Raw genomic sequence first — 22764 nt, forward strand, 5'->3', positions numbered from 1 at the left:
GCGCCTCCCACGCTTAACAGCGCACAAAAGCAGGATGGGCTTTGCTGCCCAGGCTTCACCACAAAGGCTGTCCACCTCAGTTTTTATGTTAACTTGTGCTGGGTCTGCCCAATGAGACGAACGGCTTCACAAGTGTTCACAGGTGCTCTACTGCTCCACGGCAAGTTTGTCCCTCGGCACACAACAGCAGAACATGCTTTGCTGCCCCCTTTTGGGGTGGCACCCAGCCTGATTTGCATATGGTCTTTCCCCTTTTTTAATGGCTTGGCAGGCAAAGAACGATGGTCTGGCGGGTTGCCTAGAGCAATGCCAGAGGTTGAGATTAATTCTAAACCTTCCAGCCATCACCCCTTTTGTTTTGCCATAGTCACCCCGAGTGGGACGGGTTTGCCCAGATGTAGATCCCGTGCCTGCTGGGCCTAGAGATCCAAGCTACTCCTCACTGATTAGGCCCACCGGACTGAAACATGTTTGGGGATGCTTGTCGTCTCGTGCAGAAAGGATGTGACCAAGCAGTTTGTTTAGTTTCGTTTATTTATTTGTACCGCGCGCCAAACCGTGGGGTAACCGGGCGCCGGAGACTTAGATACAGTTGCAACATGGCAAGAGTATACAATACAGACTGTGAAATAACAACAGTAAGTGTGGTAGACCAGGTTACAAGTTGGTCGACAAGGCGACAAGGACATGCGGAGAGGAAGTACATTAAGCAGAGTTTTTGTTGGAAAGCCATGTTTTAGTTTTGGCTCTAAAAGTCCAAAAGGAGGGTTCTGTTCTAAGGTTTAGTGGCATAGCGTTCCATAGTTTGGCAGCTAGGACCGGGAAACTGGCGCCACCAGCTTTTTTTAGGGAGAATGTGGGAATGGAAAGGCAATGTGAGTATGGCGTTCTGGTTGGTCTAGTTGATGTGTGATTGTGGAACTTGTCTGCCAGGTATTTGGGTGCGTCATTGGAGCGGCATTTATGGACAATGACGAGGGATCTGAGAGTGACTCTGTCTCGTACAGGGATCCAGTGTGCATCTTGCCTGATGCTGGAGATGTGGGCGTGTCGTGGGATACCTAGGGCGGCTCTGAGGGCATTATTTTGAAGCACCTGTAGTTTGTTCAGGTTGCGTTCTGACGTGCCGGGAAAGAGTGTATTGCAGTAGTCAATTTTTGAGAGCACTAGCGCTCTGGCTAGAGTAATGCAGCTGGAGGCAGAAAGGAAATGTTTGCAGGCGTTGATAAGTTTATTTGTGTAAGCTGTGGATGAGGCTGTGGTATTTACCTGTCTTTTGAGCGAGAGAGTAGAGTCTAGATAAACCCCAAGAGTTTTAATTTCTTTGGCAACTGTGATTAGGTTACCGTCTATGTTGATGGACGCGTAACGGGGGTCTAGTTTGTTTAGCCGTGGTTGGGAGCTGACAAGAAGGAGCTCAGTTTTCTCATCGTTGAGGCATAGACCGTGCTCTGCCATCCAGGCTTGGATCTCCAAATATAGATTGTTGATTCTGGTGGAGTCCTCGTCGTAGCACCCCGTTAGGGTGATGAGAACCTGGGTATTGTCAGGATAGTTTGTGTATGTGACACCCAGGTTGTCTAGGCGGTCAAACAATAGCTTAGTGAAGATATTGTATAGGGTCGGCGAGACGCACGAGCCTTGAGGGACGGCGCATGTGATGGGGACAGGGAGTGCTGAGGCCCCCGGGGAGAAGACCCGGGTGGTTCGGTTGGCTAGGAAGGACTGCATCCAGGCAGTCGCCTGGTTAGAGAAGGCCGCTGAAGTCATCAGATGTTCCGTGAGGATCTGATGGTCGACGAGGTCGAAGGCTGCTGATAGATCTAGCAGCAAGAGAATGGCTAGATTACCCTTGTCCTTTGCCTCGTCCATCTGGATTTTTGGGTCCAGTAGGGCTGACTCTGTTCCGTGCCTTGGCCTGAAGCCGGATTGTCTGAGACCCAGGAGGTTGTTGTCCTCCAGGTGCTTCTGTATTTGCAGGTAGGCCACTCTGTCTAAGATCTTTAGGATGTAAGGAACGGTGGTGACTGGCCTGTAGTTAGTTGGGTTATTGGGGTCTAGGTTAGGTTTTTTTAGTAGTGGCATGACCCAGGCCTCCTTGAGGGTGCTAGGCACTGAGCTTGATTTGAAGGATGCGTTGATAAGGGCTGTTATGAAGGGGGCCAGAATGTTGGCGCCTTCCTGGATGATGGGAGCTGGGCATGAGTCCCCTTGGCATCTAGAGGGTTTGAGGCCCTTAATGATGCTTTCAACTTCTTTAGTGGATACTAGTAAGAAGGAGAAGGGGGGCAGGTAGGTGTTTTGGGAGTAGTGGACGGTGGATAGTTTGTTTTTTTGGATAGGCTAAGCTTTTTCTGTTCGATTTTGGATTGTAACATGGTGATTTTGTCTGCTAGAGCTTTTTGAATCCTCTCACACCAGTCTGCATCTTTCACGCAGGTTTGTGCCAGTGTGGGGGGGATTCGAGTTCCCTGAGGATATTGAAAAGCTCTTTTGTTTTGGATTTGGCGCTCTCAATTCTGTTGTCATATGTCTCTTTTTTGGCCTTGAGGATGGCAGTTTTGTAGGTGGTGGCTGCTATTGAGAGTTGTGTTTTGTTGGAGAGGTTGGGCGTTTTTCTCCAGGTGGCTTCTGTGGCTCGTTTGGAGTTTCGGAGGATTTTTAGCTCTGGTGTGAACCATTTGTTCATGTGGGCTGCCGGTTTGGCTTTGGTGAGTTTGAGTGGAGTGATGGGGTCTACTGCTGATTCTAGCGTTTTGTTGTATAGGTCAGCAAGTTTCTCCGCATCTAGGTTAACGTAGTTTGTGGGGGTAAGGATGTTGTCAATGAGTGGGCTGAGGTTTTGTAAGGTAATGTTGCGGTTATTTATGGTGAGGGCTTGAGGGATGATGGGGGTTGGAGCGTTCGGTTGTGATTTCCCTTGGATGGAGAAGGAGATGGCGTGGTGGTCAGACCATGCAGTTTGCTCGTTTTTTGTGATGGCCGTAGAGCAGTTGAGATCCGCTAGCCAGTCCAAGGTCCTTCCTTTGTTGTGGGTGGGGTCTGTGATTCTGAGCTTGAACCCTAGTTGGGAGATGGTGCTTTCAAGGGAGAGCGCATTGGCATCGTTTGGGTCACAGAGACCGAGGTTGAGGTCGCCAAGGAGGATAATTTGAGATCCTGTTTTGGTGTTGGTGGTCAAGAGGTCAGATATCTCTTCCTCAAATGTGGTGATGGGGCCTGGGGTCTGTAGAGGAGGTGTAATAGTACGGTTTGTGTAGCTGAGAGTTGGAGCTTGGCTGACAGAAGTTCTGCAGACCGGAAGCTAGGCGGTGGGGTTAATCTGAGGCCAAGGGATGTTTTGGCGATGAAGGCTACTCCTCCTCCTTTACCTATGTCCCGGTCTTTCCTTAGTATTGAATAACCTTCTGGGATGGCGAGGGATAGCGCTGGGCCTGCTGCTTGGACAGTTTGGACTGTATTACCCCTTTTGGGTTGGGACCAAGCCTGATTTGCATATGGTCTTTCCCCATACTTGGCAGGCGAAGGACGATGGTCTGGAGGGTTGCCCAGAGCAATGACAGAGATTGAGATTAATTCTAAATTTCCAGCCATCACCCCTTTTGTTTTGCTATTGTCACCGCGAGTGGGGTGGGTATGCCCACCTGTGCCTGCTGGGCCTGGAGACCCAAGCTAGTCCTCACTGATGTGGCCCACCGAAGCTGAAACATGTTTGGGAATGCTTGTGATCTTGTGCAGAAGGGATGTGACCCAGCAGCTCAGGCTGATTTGCATATGGTCTTCCCCTTTTGTAATGGCATTGCAGGTGAATTGTGATGGCCTGGAAGGGTGCCCAGAGCAATGCTAGAGGTTCAGATTAATTCTAAACCTTCCAACCATGATCCCTTTTGTTTTGCTGATGGACTCGACGTCGACACCTTCGAAGGGGGAGACTGGAGTGGAGATAGAGTTTTTTCTCAAGGCCTCCAAGGCCTTTCTGTCCGATGGGGTTGCAAGTCTCTTTCAACTTCTTTGAAGGGGTAAGTGCTGCTGCCTTCGCAAATACCTCCAGCCTTTTTTGTCGGAATTCCTCCAACTTGGCTTTAGAAGCCGTTTTACTAGGGAAGCTTACCCTTTTTCCCTCGAGCCAGGAATCCGAAGAGGTCGATCGATTATCAATGGCGTCTCATTCTGGATTTCCTCGAGGAGGACGACAAAGAGTGAGCAGACCTCGACCTGGAACACTTAGCATGTTTGCTGCGTCTCTTCGATTGATGAAGAGAAACTTCTCTCGAGCTGCTGTCTTTGGACAATTTAACCTTCGACGGACTGGCCGAAGCAGATTTGGGGGAAGGCCTACCAGGACTAGTGTCCCCTTCCTCTCTTTTAAGGCCTTTACCATCATCGATTGGCATGAGCCACAGTCATCGGCTTTGTGGCCCATTCACAAGCACCAAAGACATACTCTATGCAGATCTCTTTTAGACATTTTAGAACCGCAATCAGCACATCTTTTAATCCTGTTCTCTTGGTAGACAAAGACATTTTCGACAATTTTTAAGTGTGTAGTAAAGAATGAATGCTGAGAGGAGTGAACCGTTTTGAGCAAGCTGTGCGGAAAAACAGAACTGAGGCTACAAGTGCAGTACGTGCCTTTTATACTGACACCAACGTCACCATTGAGACGGACGGAGGCCGACGAGGGACACGAAGTTGGCGACGATGATGCACAGCGCCCTCTGCTGTGAAAACTTTCAGATGTGCATGCAGGATATCTGAGTATATCAAAGGTGAGGAATACGTGGGAGGACACAATCCATTCAAAGAAAGGGATTGAGGGGCTCAAGTGGCACAAAGTGAACATGGGGGGAATGGGTGTGTCCATAAGATTAAGAAGGGAGCCTGGAATAGGGGAGAGGATTAAAGGGGGCTACTCTGGGGTTAGGTCAGTGAGCCCAATTAGGGCATTTCAAAAGTGAATCAGGTGAAGGGGTTCTGGTGAAGGGGCTGTTTTTCGGCATGCAGATGGAGGAGAGTTGAAAGGTCCCCAGTAAATGGGCATGATGAGGAAGGCGCTTGGCAGGTTGCGGTCGCAGAGAAAAGGTTATGGAACGCATTCATTCTGGACAGGGATTGCATCAGAGGGGACTAGTATCGGGGTGTCGATGGGGGACATCAAGAAGTGGGGTAGGTGGAAGTCCAGAGACTACAAGGACTGTGTAGAGGAGGTCCCAGATATGACCTGCACTCCAGCCACCCATTTTGAAGTACCAGGAACGTACGCACTGAGATATGTGACGTATGACAAACAAATAAACCAGCAGAGAGCCGCACTAGGGCTCTGCCCAGGAACCATCAGAAGAGCAATACCTGTTTAAACACTGTCCCAGAAGAAACTCAAAAAGCCTTAATTGAAGACGAATGGTGACGTCACAGGGCCTGGACAGGCGTACAGATGAACGAAACGACAACCAAAAGATGACACGCAAAGACGAAATGTCATGAATAAAGATGTAATGGACTTAGAAGAAAAGGCGATGTTGAAATATAAAGAAACGTAGCTTTAAAGCGAGATGAAAGTATTCAACCAGCTAACGCCTGTACATATGCTTGAAACGCAAGATGCTAAGAAAACAGTGCGGCTTGCTATGCTTAGTAGAAGAATAGAGCGGCAAGCGCCAACTACGTATCTACCTCAACGAAACACATTATATAGGTGCGAATCCACTTTACACAAAAGCAGAATTAAACCCAGGTTGCTAGGGGCCGAACAGGCCAGGATTCATATTCCAGCAAGAGCACGTAGAGACAGTGGAATCGAACTTAGCAAGAAGCAGCTCATGCCTGGAAATTCGAGGTCAAACCAAGGAATGGAGGTGAGCAGCAACTTCAGAGAATTGAAACTTAAGAGCAGAGCAGCCTGTCCCGTGAAGGTCGAGATAAGGAGGCCCAGGCAGGTGGCGAGGCCGAAAGGAGAATCAAATGCACAAATAGAAGGAAAACAAAGCAGATCCACAGTGTACTAACACGTGACCAGCCAGGCGCGAAGAGGTACCAATGTCTGATGTCACCCAAACCCAGGAGATGCCATAACATTTCCTGATAAGAAGCTACAGTTTTGAGGCCGAACACAGCCAACTAGTTGACACATAGCAATAAAACACTGATTGATGGAAGGGAGGCAGGGTGAATCTTTGGGCATACCGCATCTGGGTGACCATTCTGCATGCTGCTAATTAAAGTGGAGATTTATGCCTAGGGGTGTAACTGACCCAATCATAATGGACCAAATAATCTAGGGTCCTATAGATAGTAGAACCAATGGGACGTCGTACTTTTAGTGACGTCTTGCATGAGTAAAGTAGAGGGAAGGGCGTAGACGCCCACCCGATAAGAGTTATCCAATCCTCACACTCTGTTACCATATACAGATATAGCACCTATACTTAAGTTACCATTTATAACCAATAGAATTGGATGACAAACTTTTGAGTGTTACCAGTCAATGATGATGAATTTTTACTATAATTATTGCTGTTTGAATGAAGTTGTGGAAGTTGAAGCGAGACGGGCGATCGCATCACTGTTGATTTCCATGTTTCACTGTTTCTTGTACTTGTCATTAAACAGACTTCCCTTTGCCAATCCATTGGGTTGTCCTTATTGATTGGTGTTGGAGTAAGAGAATCCCACACCCCATCCTCCTCAGGGTGCAGCTATCTCGTCTTAAAGTACTAGAGGGTGAGCTCTGATCCTATGGGCCCGTCGGAGGTCACTCCCCCCTTCTTTACAACTGTGTGAGGGAGATGGAGGAGTAAAAATGGGTTAGGTTTTTTCATACTGCATTGGTTGGTTTTGCTCAGCTATTTGTTTGATTTGCAGAAGCTACCCTGAGAATGGAAACAGATATCCCGGAGATCTGTATTGTGCAACTTTATATCATTAAATGGGCAGGCAACCAGGCTGAAAAAATAGGGTTTGCAGGGATCAGCTGAGAGCCAGCTATAGGGACTTTGTAGGAAGGTGGTCGGGAAAGGGGGTATGTGTTGGGGCATCTCCTGCCGGCACTGATTGTGCTAAAGGTGGGTCACCCAGTGCCGGGGATGATCATTTCGGGGAGAATCATTTGGTGAAAGATCTTAGCGTCGCTCTGATTAAGAGTATGAAAAAGCACCTTGCTCAGGTGAGGGTGGTTTGGCCTCATACACAATTAGCGTGGCTGGAACTGTTGCCGAGGAGGTTTTGGAGGGGAGCTTATAACCCTGCATCAGTGGACCGGACCGGGCAAGAAGGAAATTGAATAGGAAAGTTGACAACTTCTGCAAAACATGTGGCATGAAGATGGTGGGGCGTAAGGAGATACGATATGAGGAGGCAAGGATGTTTCGGAAGACTGAGTGCATTTGTCTATGATGGGGAATGAGTTCCACATTCTTGAGTAAATTGTGGCGGTGAGGGATTGTGTAAGGGCAAGGAATAGGTTTGGGGAAGGGCAGCAATACACATTCTGGGCAACTTGAAGATGGGGGTAGTTTTTGATTAGTAAATATGGGTCGGCAAACTTAGTGAAGCATTGGGTAGCTCTGTCCAGACTGACAGGCTTGCCTAGGGTGCAGAGGGGTGGAGTGCAAGGCACGGATGTAGATTTGGAATTACGGCCCTTGGCGGAAGCAGACCAGGGTAACGGGGTGCAATCGCCTGTAGTGGGGAAGGTGATTTGGGGAAAGTGGGCAGGGGGGTCTGAAGGGTGAGAATTTAGGGCCAGGGGGCATTTTAATGGCTAATTGCCCTCAGGTTTAGTGCGCTTTATAAATGTAATGAATATATAAATAATAGTTTTTTATCACGTTGTTAGATTAGTCTGTAATGCATGGAGTCCGGTTAGCATTCAATGTGAACCTGTTACATTAAAGCAGTCTTACCTGTGGCGCTGCCCCTTTAAGGGCGCACGCACGTGGCGGAGTGACATTTCACTCCGCCGTGTGTGATATAAATAAACGGGGCATTCCCGGCTGCCTCAAAGCGAGCGGGGAGCCCGAACCTACAACACTGTGTTCATATGTGTCTGTGAAGAGGTGGGGGCTCACGGGACACACGGAGGGTGGCAACAGTGGCGACGAGTCAGGATGCAACCCGGGAACAGCTGTGACTTTCGGCAGTGATTTTTTATTTTATTTAACTGAATATCACTGTTCGAAACATGCCACGGAGAGGGATACAAACCAAGCGGTCGGTGGCCATCTTACAATCCGGGCCTAAGAAGGTCGCAGCTTCATTGTGGAGACACGGTGAGCCATCCAGGCCCAATTTTTGGAACTTATTGTGGCAGACAGCCATATCTTGCACATGATGTGCTTCTTGATGTGAATTCTGAACATTTTCACCTATTTCCGTTGAGTGTTGGGTGTGGAGGCGGGGGAGGCTTGATGTTCTGTGTGTTCCCTGGGCCCACCCTGCTCAATTTTTGGGGCCTCTAGCCTGAACTGTGTTTGCAGCATCTGCTCCCCAATGGCTTATGGTATTGTGCCTGTTGGGGTTTCTACATCCATTGATGCATTTTGAAGCGCTGGTGATTGTGGGAGGACCTTTTTTTGCTGGACTGCCTGTGAAACATCTTTGGGCTGTCAGTGTCCAGTGGAAGGGAACTAAAGGAGGTCCACGCTGCAAGGTGAGGTGATGCGAATTGCGGCCCAATTCAATTCATCTGGGGTGCCTGTGCGCTCGTCACCATGAATGTCGACCAAGCTGCGGCCCAGAAACCAGCCCCTACAGAGGCAGTCCAACAGCCACCACCAGCACTGCCACCAAGACCACTACTGAGACCACCGGGGGCCCTGCAGCCAATGCCTGAATTTGATATTTCAGGTGCACCTTCTAGTCTGGGGTCCAGGTGGAAAATGTGGATGGACAGGTTAGAGATGTACTTCAGGGCCGCAATGAAAACCAACAACGACAGCAAGGTGCCAACCCTATTGTACTGCGCTGGGCCGGCAGTGCATGAGGTGTTTCTGTCCCTCCAACCTCAGGATGGCTCGTATGCTGCGGCGAAGGATGCCCTCCACAAATACTTTCTTCCTATGGCAAACGTTTTCCCATGGGCGCGGCCCGCCAGAAAGACGATGAGACATTGGACACATTCTATGGGAGGCTGCGCAGGCTCGCAGTGCCCTGTGCCTGGGATAACCCCGACACAATGATCAGGAACCAACTGATCCAAGGGTGTGTCTTTGGAAAGTTGCGCCGACAGAGCTTGAGAGAACCGGGCATCACCCTCCCTCGCATCTTAGAACTAGGAAGGTGTCATGAAGTGTCTGAGCTACGGGCGTTCCACATGGAGGCTGGAGTACATCCCAACAAGGTGGAGGACATTTGTGCTGTGGGCAGAGGCAGAGGATTCAGATGCCCAGCAGGCGGGCAGCGTGACAGAGGGTTGCGCCGCTCAACTCGTGCATGAAGTGCGGGTTTGACCTCCCACACCCTGCGGAATGGCCAGCCATTGGAAAGTCGTGTGGCCGCTGCGGTGCCGCTGACCGCTATGCCCGCATGTGCAAGGCGCCAAGTTCGATGGTTATTCCAAGAGGTCCTGTCCATGCTGGCTTCTTCCGCCAGCAGCTCTCATCCAATGTGGCCCAGGTAGACCAAGGGGACGATGACGATGGCCCAGACGGTGAGGAGGAGGAGGAGGAGGGGGAAGAAGAAAATGTGTTCTTTGTCTCGAGCGTGGGTGTCTTGCACTCAAAGTCCAGGCGGCAACCCCGATGCCATGTGCTAGTCAAGCGAAGACTCTGTTCTGATGCTTGTGGACCCTGGTGCCTCTGTCAACGTGATGGTCAGAGAACATTATGATGCTATGCAATCCCCTCCATACCTCTCCATTCCCTAGGCTTGCATCTTTACCTTTGGGGGGGCACAACCAATCCCGCTTGATGGTGCGTTCGTCGCAGATGTGAAGCGTGGAGGGGCGAAGATTCGTGCAAGGTTCTATGTCACTCCGGTGAGCAGCAACACTCTGCTGAGCTGCGCGGCGGCAGAGGCTCTGGGCATCGCGACTTTTTCGTGCTCGGTGTGTATAGAGGATATCCAGATGCTGCTGGACAAACCTTCATCTCTGTTCGAAGGCATTGGGCGGATGACTTGTGACCCTGTCAGGCTACACATTGACAATTCCATCCAGCCGGTGGCATTGAAACTTCAGCCGGTGCCATTCCACCTAAGAGACCTGGTGGATCAGGAGTTAGACAATCTGGTTGGACTGGACATAATTGAGAAGGTGGAGGGCCCCACTCCCTGGGTCTCCCCTATCGTGATTGCACAAAAGCCAAGCTTCCTGACGTGGTCTGGATATGTGTGGACATATGCCTACCCAACAAGGCGATCAAGCGAGAAAGACACCTGACGCCCACCATCGATGACATTATCACCGAGCTACAGGGTGCACGCTTTTTCTCCAAACTCGACCTGCGAGCTGGTTACCAGCAGGTGGTGCTCCATCCAGGTTCCAGATACATCACCACCTTTACCACCCATCGTGGGCTATACAGGTACAAGATAATCATCAGAGGGGCCCTCGCGGACCTGGAAGGGGTGCTCAACATCAGTGACGACATTCTGGTGTTTGCCAACACCGAGGCGGAGCATCTATCCAGGCTGGCGAAGACATTTGAGCGCCTCCGATCCCTGGTTCTCACCCTGCATCGTGACAAGTGCAAATTCCTCAATACAGCCATTGAGTTCTTCGGCTTTGTCTTCAATGACGGCAGGATGTCGCCCGATCTGCGGAAAGTGAAGGACATCCAGGAAGCCCGACCGCCCGAAAACGTGTCTGAAGTAAGAAGCTTCTTGGGCATGGTCACATACTGTGGTCGGTCCATCAGGAACCTTGCCTCGCGATCAGAGCCACTGCGGACACTCACAAGAAAAGAAGTCACCTGGCAGCAGGGGCCGTTGGAACAAGCAGCCTTTGATGACATCAAGGGTGCTCTCACTGCCGAGGATACCAAGGCCTTCTTTGATCCAGCCCTACAGACAGAGATTGTGGTTGATGCGAGCCCCTATGATCTCGGGGCGGTGCTTACCCAGGTGGATGCCAATCTGGAAGTCCGGCCGATAGCGTATGCCAGCAAAGCACTGTCGGACACTGAACAGCGGTACTCACAGATTGAGCGAGAGGCGCTGGCAGCCTTGTGGGGCGTGTCACTGGGTATCGACCAGGCAGCAAAACTGCCGCAGACTACCTCTCCAGGCACCCTAGGGGGGACAACCAGCAGTCCAGGTGTGCGGAGGAAGCGGACGAGCATATCCGGCTGGTGGTCAAAGCAGCAACGCCCAACTCAGTGCCTGTGGAGGAACTGGAGCGGGCCTCAGTGGCTGACGAATGCTTCAGCATTCTAAAACAGCCATGGAGCAGGGCGCATGGATGACTGTGATGGAGTCACTGGCCCGAAGAACGCAAGAGGCCAAGGTAACCCTGGAGCAGCTGTGGAGGGTGCGCGAGGAGTTGGCGTTCTCGGAGGCTGGCCTTCTTCTTCGAGTGGACCGCATAGTGGTGCCACAAGCTAAGGTGCAGCAGATCATCGAGCTGGCACACCAGGGTGCGCCAAAGACAAAGGCTCACCTCCGACAGAAAGTCTGGTTCCAGGAGCTAGAAAGGAGAGTAGAAGAGTTTGTAGCATTATGTGTGTGGTGCCAGGCGGCGTCGCCTGCGCTAAGGGAACCGACCATTGAAACTCTGCCCAGAGGGGCAAGACCATGGGAGGTAGTGCACGCAGACTTCGGCTCCACGACCAGGGGCACACACTTCCTGGCGGTGGTTGACGAGTGGTCCCGATACCCAAAGGTGGAATTCATAGAATCCATTGCGTTTGAAAAGGTGGTGGCGCTGGAGAAGATATTTTCCACCCACGGACTGCCCAAAGTGTTGTGCTTGGGCAACGGAGCACCCTTTCAGGGCGAGAGCTTTGCCGACCTGATGAGAGGATACGGAATACACCACAGAAAAGTCATGTGCAGCTCCTTTCGCGTTTTGAGAAGATCAAATTTTATGTTTAATATTTGGCCGGAGTTTGGTTGTTTATGTTTTATTTCCTTAAGAGTGGGTGAAGAGGGGGAGCGTTGAGGTGGTGGGGGGTTAGTGTTGTGTTATGTTGTGTGTCTTGTGTCGGTAAGTGTATTATTGGTATCTTTGACAATATTGTATCAAAGTTTTGTTTAACATTTTAAAAATACTGTGGATATTCTTCTTATTGTTTATGCAATTTTTTTTTATTTTATTATAAGTTTCATGCTGATTGCCTATCCATTATTTTGTTGTATTGAAATGATTTGTTATCCTGAAATATAACTTTCTTGTAATTTAATTGTTCCTTAAAAGTTAAAGAAAGAAAAGAAAAAAGTCACCCCGCTGTGGCCCAGAGCTAATGGAGAGGCAGAGCGCATGATGAGAACGCTGAACAAAGTGTTCCGCATTGCTCAGGGCAAAGGCGAATGTCTCCAGAGGACGTTGTATGTATTTCTGCGAGGGTACCGGACCACCCCACACACGTCCACCGGGGTGTCCCCTGCCGAAGCCAAGTTTTAGCGCTGTCTGAGGGACGTTCTGCCAGAAGTGGGGGAGCGTGAGCCTGCGGTCATTGATAATGAGCAGGTGGAAGAGGAGAGAAGAGCACGGACAGATCTGGAGAATGCCCGAAGGGGTCTATGGCCCCGAGACTTGTCCCGGAGGGATGAGGTATTGGTGATAAACCGACACCCTCAAGGAAAGCTCTCCCTCACGTATGAGCCGGCGCCGCTAGATGTGGTGGCAATAAAGGGGTCGATGGTCACGGTGTCGGATGGAATGGCCTCTCTCACCCGCAATGATAGCTTTTTAAAAAAACTGGGCAAGTCCAGGGCAGAGACGCCGGCAGACATGGACATGGAGGAGGTGCCTGATGAAGGTGGTGGCCCCTCTCTTCTACCGGGGTCTCTGACCCGCGAAGGGCATGGTGATGGAACGCCGACCCGAGAGACTGGCAGGAGGAACCCCCTGAGGACAGGGCGACGGAAACCTGCCCGTTTTACGGACTATGCAATGGACTAGAGAAACTGTTGTTATGTCCCGGATACCACCGGGAAGAAGCTCAACTGGGAACCAGGGTGGATGTCATTAAAGGGGTCTCCGGCGACATGTTGGTGTAGTGTGTTCTGATATGTGGTGGCTAGTGCTTCCTTTTTATGTGTTTTGTTGCTATAAAAAAGGAGGAGTGTGGCGCTGCCCCTTTAAGGGCGCGCGTGCGCACGTGGCGGAGTGATGTTTCACTCCGCCGCGTGCAATATAAATAAACGGGCGTTCCCGGCCGCCTCAGAGCGACCGGGGAGCCCGAACGTACAACACTGTGTCCGTGTGTGTCTGTGAAGAGGTGGGGGCTCACGGGACACACAGAGAGTGGCAACATTACCCACACTATCCCAAAGCATAGGCATCAACGTTACCTGTAAATATGACATTTCATCAACAGTGGCCCATGGGTGTCTACTTTAAGCCGTTTGCTCCCAATGGGCCAGTTCACATATGTGGCATGTTTTAATATCTGGGTCGTTGTAAAGTGTGATATTATTGATGTTGCAGGGGCATTAGCGGCCCTAGCAAACTGCGAACCGAGTATCTGATCAAAACGAACTCAACTAATGTTAATAAAAAATAATCATGAAATCATTAAAATGTCCATCGTGGGGAGAGTGCGGGCTCTCACACTGGAGAGGAAAACAAGGCTAGAGCAGAAACCTGCAGCGCGCGGGTGAACGCCCGCCTCGTTAATTTGGTATCCTATAACTTCGAGCGGGAACAGGGGGGAGCCACAGCAGGCGGGGGCACGTACATTAAAGGAATCTCAGCCAGGTCATGTGACAGGTGTCACTTCAGCAATGGCGCAGATGAAAGCGCCGGCTCCCCGGTCCTGTGACACAGCTTCATTACGGGCACAGCAGGTGGCCAGGAGCCTGGAAACCTTCCCGTCTTCCATTTCTTTCTTATTTTTTTCATTTTTTCCCTTCTCTCTTCTGTGATAATGAGAAAGTGTTTAAGCTCGGTCTCCCGTGTTTCGAACACCCCCATGCCTCGACAGCAGCAGGGTGGCTCTTGATCGAGTGTCAGGCGGGAAACTGCCATTTTTCTTCTCTGGAGAGGAAGCCGCGCGCTTGCCGATCGGAAGTCATTTTCTTTTGCTGGGAACAGCTCTCATGGGGTTCGTGGAGCGGTGTCACGGCAGAGATGCCAAGGCCAAGACTGGTTTTTCAGCCAACAAACAGCACTGAACTCAGCGTTTACAGAAAATGAGGAAACAAAATGCGAACAACAACAAACAAAAAGTCTTTAAGCAATTAACTACAAAGTGAAATCTTCTCCCAAAGAGACTTCCCCTCCCAAAGAGAAAATGAAATGTGTGTAAATGCAAAGACAGACCCTCTCGCGCTCATGGGAGACCGTGGAGCTTAAGCCAGTTTTGATGTTTGAGCCCACAGTGGTCAGCTGGCTTCCAAGGCAAGCACGTTGCCCCTGCGCTATCCTCCCGAGACTACTACTTCTCAGATCAATGCCAGCAGATGAGTGCATGAAGGCAGCTTAGATCAGCACCCGCAAACCAAACTGTGAAATTACCGAGAAGGACCACGAGAGGTGACAAAATGTAGACACAAAAAGTCCAAAGGACACTAACAACTGTTACTGCGGCAAAAACTGTACAGGTTAATTGTGCTCTGCATTACATTTCCACAAGTACGTTGTTGTCGTCCAGCTATCAGGGTCTTGACAATCGCCTCAATTGCAGTGATAAAGCATTGAGCCCACTCTCAGCCAGCGATAACAGATAGAGCCCTTACCTACGGGAAATTTGTTCTCCCATGATGAAACCATGGGCAATGCCTCTCAGAGGGTACATATCTTTCACCAGGCAAGACACGTCCATATTCAATTTCGTGGCATAGAGATTACAGGCAGGGGTGGACGGGGAACCAAAAGAGGCCCTGGAAATAATGTTCAAAGTGGCCCCACATTACACATTTTCAGCAAGCCCAACCCCTTTCCTATGGAAAAATGGGAAAATACCCCACAAGAGAGGCCCAGGGTCCAGGGGCCTACTGGGAAATCTCCAGGGTTCCCCAGAGGCCAGACCAGCCCCGTTTACAGGTCCTTACCTTGAGATCCAGTTCCCAACACTTCCTGGGGATCATATCTGACCAGGCAAAGAATGCCTGCAGAACAAATGAACCACTCTCGAGCAGGGCCAGCTTTGGGACCGGGCCGCCCGGGCGACTGCTCTGGGCGCCACATTAGCCCACCTGCCACGCCCACTCAGGAGAGTTTTTCATGGGCTTACCCCAAGCTGGTGTGGTGGGTGAAGGTGCACCAGGGGCCCTATTGTAAGGAAATACCCCTGCTCTCCAGCAGGAGAGTAGGGTGCCTTTTATTACAATAGGGTGCCGATGCTGAACCAGCGTGGGGCAGTCTTTCAAAGGCAGCCCCATTCTGGTTTGACACAGCCATGCTCTATCCAGCGGAGAGGGGAGTTAATCACTTAATTGAATAGAGAAATCAGGCTAAGTGTTGGAGACGGCCTTAGTGATTGCAGTTGAGATGCAGCTTGACATGTTTCTGAAGCTGAGGGGTTCTTTCTTCTCCCCAACTCCTTCCCGGTATGCGCCCAGCTTGAGCAGGAGTTGACGCAGCACAGAGATGCCGTGAAGCGAGGTGACGCGAGGGCTGGTGGAGATAGGTGGTGCCAGGTGGCTGGTGGCCGCTGACCAGGAGAGTTAACTGTGTCCTCCTGCGATAACAGCTGCAGTGACAATGTGCTTCCTGCGCTAAGGCAGAGAGGCGGCAAGGCGCTCCCCTGTTAGCGGGGTGAGGTGATAGCCTTGTCGGATCCTTGTTTGGCAGTGGAGCTGGTAAGAAGCCATAGTTGGGATTATGAGAGCTTGAGCTGCAAACTCAGGAATTAGTTTTGTTATTGTTTTCTTTGTCTGTTTCCTGTATTTTCTCCTACTGAGTGGGGTCTAGTGTCTTTATTCCCCTCAGCATTGGAGCAGTGGTAAAAGAGTGCACCCCAGTGCACGCCTGGTATGTGTCACGTTGTGACGTGGCTGACCTCGTCCCTCCCACATTATTATGTGGGTGGCCCACACTTTGGGCCACATTTTTATGGGAAAAGTGACGTTGGACTAGGGATGGGGAGGGACAGGAGAGGGCACGGGGTTTCCCGAGTTAGTAGATTGTGGAGGGAGAGTAAAGAGGTGTTTGAGTTGCAGTCCCGAGTCCGTGTATTCTTTGGGAGCATCTGCGCCTGTGGTGAGAGGAGTCCTGCATGTGCCTGTGTGAGATTCGCACAGGCTGACATTGGTGACGAGGTTCGTGCACGAACGCACGCCACACTGCACCTTGAGCTGTTGCGCCAGGGCCCGAGCCAGACAAAAGAACACATGTGGGTCCGGAGCACGGGTTGTGCTCCCGTTAGGACGCTGAGGTGGAGGGTGCTGCCGGGCAAACCGTACGTGCGTCAGCGCGCCTCCACGTACATGCGGTGCACTGTCATCCCTTCCTGGGGGCTCACAGGTATGGCAGAGGCAGGCAGAAGTTTGCCGGAGGCCTGGTACCATTATAACATACCCTAAGTGCTTGCTGCGCAACTCATCCCTCACCAGCCATCCCACACTTGGAGGGGGAAAAGACCGAACCGGAGGCCCGGCACTGCTAACAGTGGCACGTTTTCAGCCTGACCCAGCCCCCCCTGACTCGAGGTCCCCCCACCTCTCTCTTCACGAGGAGCGGCCAAGCCTGCCAATTCAAATGCCATGCCACATGCACAGCACAGCCTGGAGGTGCACAGGAAGCTCAGAGGGGTTCAAACAGGAGCAGCCCAGAGGCCCTGAGAAAGGGCAGGAGGGCAGAGCTAACTCATGTATGCCTACCAATACCGGACATGTGCGTTGCAGTACACTCAGCAAATATCAGGCATCAAGAGGCCCCCCCAACACTGCACAACTAGTCACCAACGCTCCCCGGTGCCACCAAGCCACAAGCCATGTCTGACGGAGAAGTTTCATCCACGTCAGGGGGTGAACCACAAGGTCAAGTCCCCCCATTGGGCGGGGGCTCTGAGGTACTGCACCTAACTCATGCTTTTGACATACAAGACCCTATCAAACTCGGCCCTAGATGGGCGAACTGGCTATGTGACTTTAAATTCTATGTGGATGCCATAGGGCTCAACGATGACACACGGCTCAAGAACACGCTGTCTATGGCAGTGGGACCGGCTGTCAGAGACATTTCAGGTGAATTAATCAACCTCGATACTGCATCTTCCTAGGACCTGCACACCAACAATCGGAATACTTCACACCGCACACAAACGTCGACTATGAAAGACACGTCTTTCACACAACGCGCCAGGAGAAGGGAGAATCCCAGGACAGCTTTGTAATGCGACTGAGAATCAAATAAAAACACTGCAAATTCCACTGGTATCAAACGAGGCAGCCCTACAATCTCAGGTAATAGCTGGCTGTGACTCCCAGACGTTCCGAAAGAAACTCCTGCTAAAACAGCAGTCGCTGTAAATACATTCTGGCCGTAGCACGCATGGAGGCAGCAGTGGAATCCCAGTTAGACAGCCTAGGGAAAGTCACTCTACAACCAAAGACCACCGACCAGGACGCCGTCGCCAAACTCTTCAAAACACCGAACCCACTTCCAAATGCACAGACGCCACATGCTACAGATGCGGGTATGAATACCCCCACACTGGCGACTGCCCTGCCCTTGGGCAAAAATGTGCTGCATCTGGTGGTGACAACCACTTCAGGGCTATGTGCAAAAACGCGCCCACTCACCTTACCAGTTGGAGAAGCCTCATGGAACGTCAGAAGACGGCACTGACAAGCCCTGCAAGGACCCTTGTTTATTTGTGAATGTGTGTAAAGGAGCATGCGGCGCCTTTAGAAGACATTTCAAGCATAATGTTGTATATACACTTGACACAAAGTTATAGTTTACGTTGCATGTGCAACTTATATTTGCGGCCCGCTATGCACTAGCTATTCGTTTCCCAGATTTAGCACCTGCTTACTGAGTGACCCCTGACACCCAGGAGCTACTGTCTGATCCTACTCATCAAATCTTTATTCAGATCACTGGTATTTGAGGTCTGTAACAGCATTTGGAGACTGCCTAACCAGGCTATAGCACGTAAGGCATGTATTCACATATTTTGTAGTAATGCATTACTGGATGTCCTTCAACGCTACGACGACACAAAACTGCGACTCTGTACTTTTCAAATGCCCAGGTGGCATAGGATAACATACAGTGATTCCCTGTTCTTCAGTTACAAGTGTGAGGCTCATTAACTCACTGCTGCTGCTCCTCATTAACTCACTGCTGCTGCTCCTCATTAACTCACTGCTGCTGTTCCTCCTCTTGCACAGCATGCAGCTAAATGGACAGAGTTCCCAGCGCTTCATCCTCCCCGGCCACAAAGCCTCTCAAAGGTGACCCAAGCCCTCAGTCCTGCTGAGCCTCTGCGGTGCAGCCAGCAAAGCAGCTACGGCCAGACAGGGGTGGACCAGGAAGCCATCAGTGGCCCGGGCAAGCGACATGTGAACTTCAGCTCTAGAGTCAGTACTAATCAGCACAACCAATGGAATCACAGGAAGTGACAACAAAGCCCCAGTTAAATGTGCCATTAATACAAAAACACCACCATTAATACAAAAACATCACCAAAAACATCAACATCTCGGTAAATAAAAACAGCACATCTCTCTGAAGCGGATATACCTTCCCTATTGGCAGGGACGCCATTTCACCAAAATGCCTGGGGCAGCCAAAGCGACATCACCCGTCCCTTGACCTCTGATGACATCAGAGGAAGTGATGTCATTTGACCCCATCCCAAAGTGACATCAGGGGAAGCGATGGAACACGACCTTTCACCCCTTGACAAAACAAGAATTGGCATCACATAGCATTGTTCCTAAATGCACTAAGAAAAATATGGTGATGACATCACTGTAATGTGCACATTTCATACAAGAATGAATCTCCATATTTATCGTTAATATCAGTGTGTAGGCAAATATTACCAAATTACTGTGAATGCAAACAGACGTCCAAGGCTAAATGATAATGATGTGTTATTATATAGCACTTACTCTTAAGCGCTCTATATAGAACAAATATACATACAATATCACCCAACCTGTGTTGGTACTCATTTATCACGCTCAGAAGATTGAAAGGTTGAGTTAGCTTAGCCGGGATTCAAACCTGCAATCTGCAGATCACACACATCGCAGCAGCAGGTGCTCAACCCACTGAGCTATCTTACCGGATATAGCTATTTAACTGGCAATAGTAAAATGAGCAAATACATGTCTGAATGTTCTCAAAGTCAGGAGGCAAATTACACTCTGTAGTGTATATACCATAGGTTATGAAATGAAATTATATGATATGATGAGTGATTTATAACACCCAGTACACAAGTGTTTCTAGGCGTGACAAGACAAGGTAGGGAAGACAGAGGGAGGACAAAACAAACGATCTTACTAGGCCTTGTGTTATTCTGAATGGTAAAATAAATACCATTGGGAGGGTTCATAACTGTATTAAAAAATGTAGAGTAGCGCAGGGAAAGCAGCACACTCACTTGGCATCCTGTACTCTGGGCACTCGTTACCTCATACGTGTATACAAACATCCTGAACAGCATGCCATGGAGATAGGAAAGATAAACACATTACAACAAAGCATTAATTGTAGCACAATGAAATCAAGGGCCACTTTATGTGCTAGGGTCTAACATGTCTACACTGTACACAAGCTTTTAGGCACAAGGATTTTTTCAAGTGACCGGGGACACTGAGATGGAATCTCTTGTGATGATCGAAACAGAGACAATGGCAAAAAAAACATGCTATAAATGCAATCTGCGAAAAGCAAAATACACAGTCCAAAATTGATGCTTATTTTACTCTGAATGCTTTTTGGAAGTTTTTGTCTGTATTTTGAATTTGAGGTGTTTAAGAACAGACTAAATCAAAGACTCACCCCCTGAAGTGTGCCCGAAATAAACCTTTAATGAGTCTAACAGTTATTGCATAGCATTCCAGAAAGACAAATCATTTGTAATTCCTATTCTTTCTAATTTAGGGTCACCGGTCAAAGTGTTACACTTGTATAACCACCCCCTTTTTTAGAGGCCTGAACAAGAAATCCAGCCACTGCAGAAACAAATAGCCACATGGGCTGGCCACAGCCCAGGAGCTTGCATTTTTTTTAAAAAAAAAGAATGAAAACAATGTTTACCTTTTTATGGGTAGCAAGGGAGATCACAGGGCAGCAAGGGAGACCTTAGGTGTCGCAGGTCTGAACCCTGGTGGGCCCCAAATGACGCATCTGCCTATTGGGTCGCTGAGCAAATTCAATCACCCCCAATTCTTCCCAATGTTAATAGCAGTACCTTCAACCCCAGTACGTACGAAGGAGTGTGTATCATAACAAGGGGTGCCAGTGATCAACCGTAGTGAGTCACCAAAAATCAAGCAGGGCGAGGTGGAGTCGGATTCTTCGCCTGAGACTTTTTCTATAATAAGAATTTTTAAAATTAAATTAAAATTTGTTGCATTTTTGCAGCACCCTTTTTTGAGAAATTGGGGAAAAAGCCATAGAATTTACAGTTAGTGTAACAGGGTAGGGTAACACATGAAAACATCCAAATAGATGTTAAGTCAACAGCAGTAAAGATAAGCATTTTCAAAAACATGTCCATGATGCCTTTGCTCAAAATACATTCCAGCATTGCCACTCTAAAAACAATTCATGATGCCTGTGTTCACAATAAATGCCAGTATTCTGTCGGTGTAAGAAGTCTTATTCTGGCTGACTAGGCCCAATAATTAAAGTATTACCACCTGAAAAACACACTTGTGTTGGCTATGCACAATGATGCCAGCATTGCCCTTGCAGAAACACTCTCATATTGGCTATGTCCAATAATGCGAGCATTGGTGCTTTAAGAAGACATTGGGCCTCATCAGGGGTTGGCGATGCGGTAAAAATGCAGCAGTAACGCTATTACCGCCCCATTACCGCACCTCTGAATCCCGAGTTTGGGGGAAACTCGGGGGATTCCCCTCCAGCTTTGAGCTGGAGGTGAATGCGCCGACTTTCTGCCCGTTTTTTGGCACAATTACCGTGTCGGGATTACCACAGCGATAATTGCAACAAAAATGCCCTATTGAGTCCCATGGACCCAAAAGAAATGGGGACTTACGCCACCACCCCAACTTGGGATCCAGCGATCAAGTTGTGGTAACAGTAATTGCGTTGGGCGGTATCCTGGCAGATTTACCACTGGGATACTGCCCCATTTTGGCTGTACCAATATATGCTAGTATTGCCACTGATAGAACTCACCCCGGTTGGCTCTGCAAAATAATGAGATCAAGGAGAGATTGTGATATTGGCTGTGTTTAAAAATGCCAGAAGTGCTACTGTAACAAAACACTGATGTGGCTTATGTTACTATTGCCATTGTAGGAACAAACTAATCTTGCTGTGCCCAATAAAGTCAGCATTGCCATTATAATAGCACACTCATGTTGCTGTACCCAATAATACCAATATGTTGTATTAAAATGCTTTCATACTGTGCCAAATCATCACCATAGAAGTCTCAGAGTGCCTAGGCTTGCTTGTCCGTGGAGCTTTGTACTATGTCCCCGTCACGAGTATCCAGTCCTTGGCCTGCTGTAAGAAAGCAAGGGGACAATAAGAGGACGGAAAAGCGGGAATTAGATACTACAAACACACAGCGAGAGGAGCGCAGTGGGGGAAGTATGTTTTGTAGTAGCAATGGATTGTGTGCCCGGCCTGTTAGGTGGACCCTGGTTCTGCAAAAGGGAGAAGGGGGATATTTTCTAAAGTGTTGAGATAATTGGGTTTTGTTTTCAAGGCAGATTAGGAGAATTGTAAATTAGTACACAAAGTAATGTTGAATGCATGAGGGTGTCGCGAGTGTGCTCGGGCAATCCTGGAAGCTGGGTGGCTTATTTGCCCCGGTGTCTCTATATTTTGTACCCCAGGTGAAACTCCAGAATGTTAATTCTGTAACTGCAAATCCTGAGCAAAGAATAGCACAGTCAATGATAGACTGAGTATAAGGGTGAATGTTGTTGGTAACAGAAAAGTAAGAAAATGCGTTGGTCAAATAAAAAAAAGGCCTGGCACCTTGATGTCAAAATGGTTATTATTGAGAGTTGGTTCCATGTCATGTCGTGTGAGACAGGGCAAGGCCTTGCTTGGAAGTAGGCTATCAAACTACATCCATACAAAGCCTTCTGTAATGAGAAGATATAGATCAGACCTCCAAATCAGGATGTGCTGTTTAGACTATGTGGAAGGTGGAGGTGCGATCAAGTAGGGCAGCTAGGGAGAGAAGGGCCAGATTTCTGTCCTTCTTTATGCAATGGCAGACTGGCACCCCTCTCGCATGTTATGTTACTTTGCTTTGATGGCTACCAGGAGGCTATGCCACACTGTGTGCAGTGCTTTATGCGACAGTAAGGCCATCTCATAGGATAGAGGTGCCGAAAGGAAAGCTTTCAGGTCCCAAGACAACACACCTGAACACCAGTGTACCCCAAGATCAGCACTGATGGGGCCCCTGGGCACGCCAACCAAAGTAGAGCGACCGGCCATGAAACAGAAGTGAATGTGCCCCAAAACTGACTCACAGTGAAGAGAAATGG

The sequence above is a fragment of the Ambystoma mexicanum genome, chromosome 9 (assembly GCF_040938575.1).
Source record: "Ambystoma mexicanum isolate Mex_15411 chromosome 9, UKY_AmexF1_1, whole genome shotgun sequence".
Taxonomy (NCBI): Eukaryota; Metazoa; Chordata; class Amphibia; order Caudata; family Ambystomatidae; genus Ambystoma; species Ambystoma mexicanum.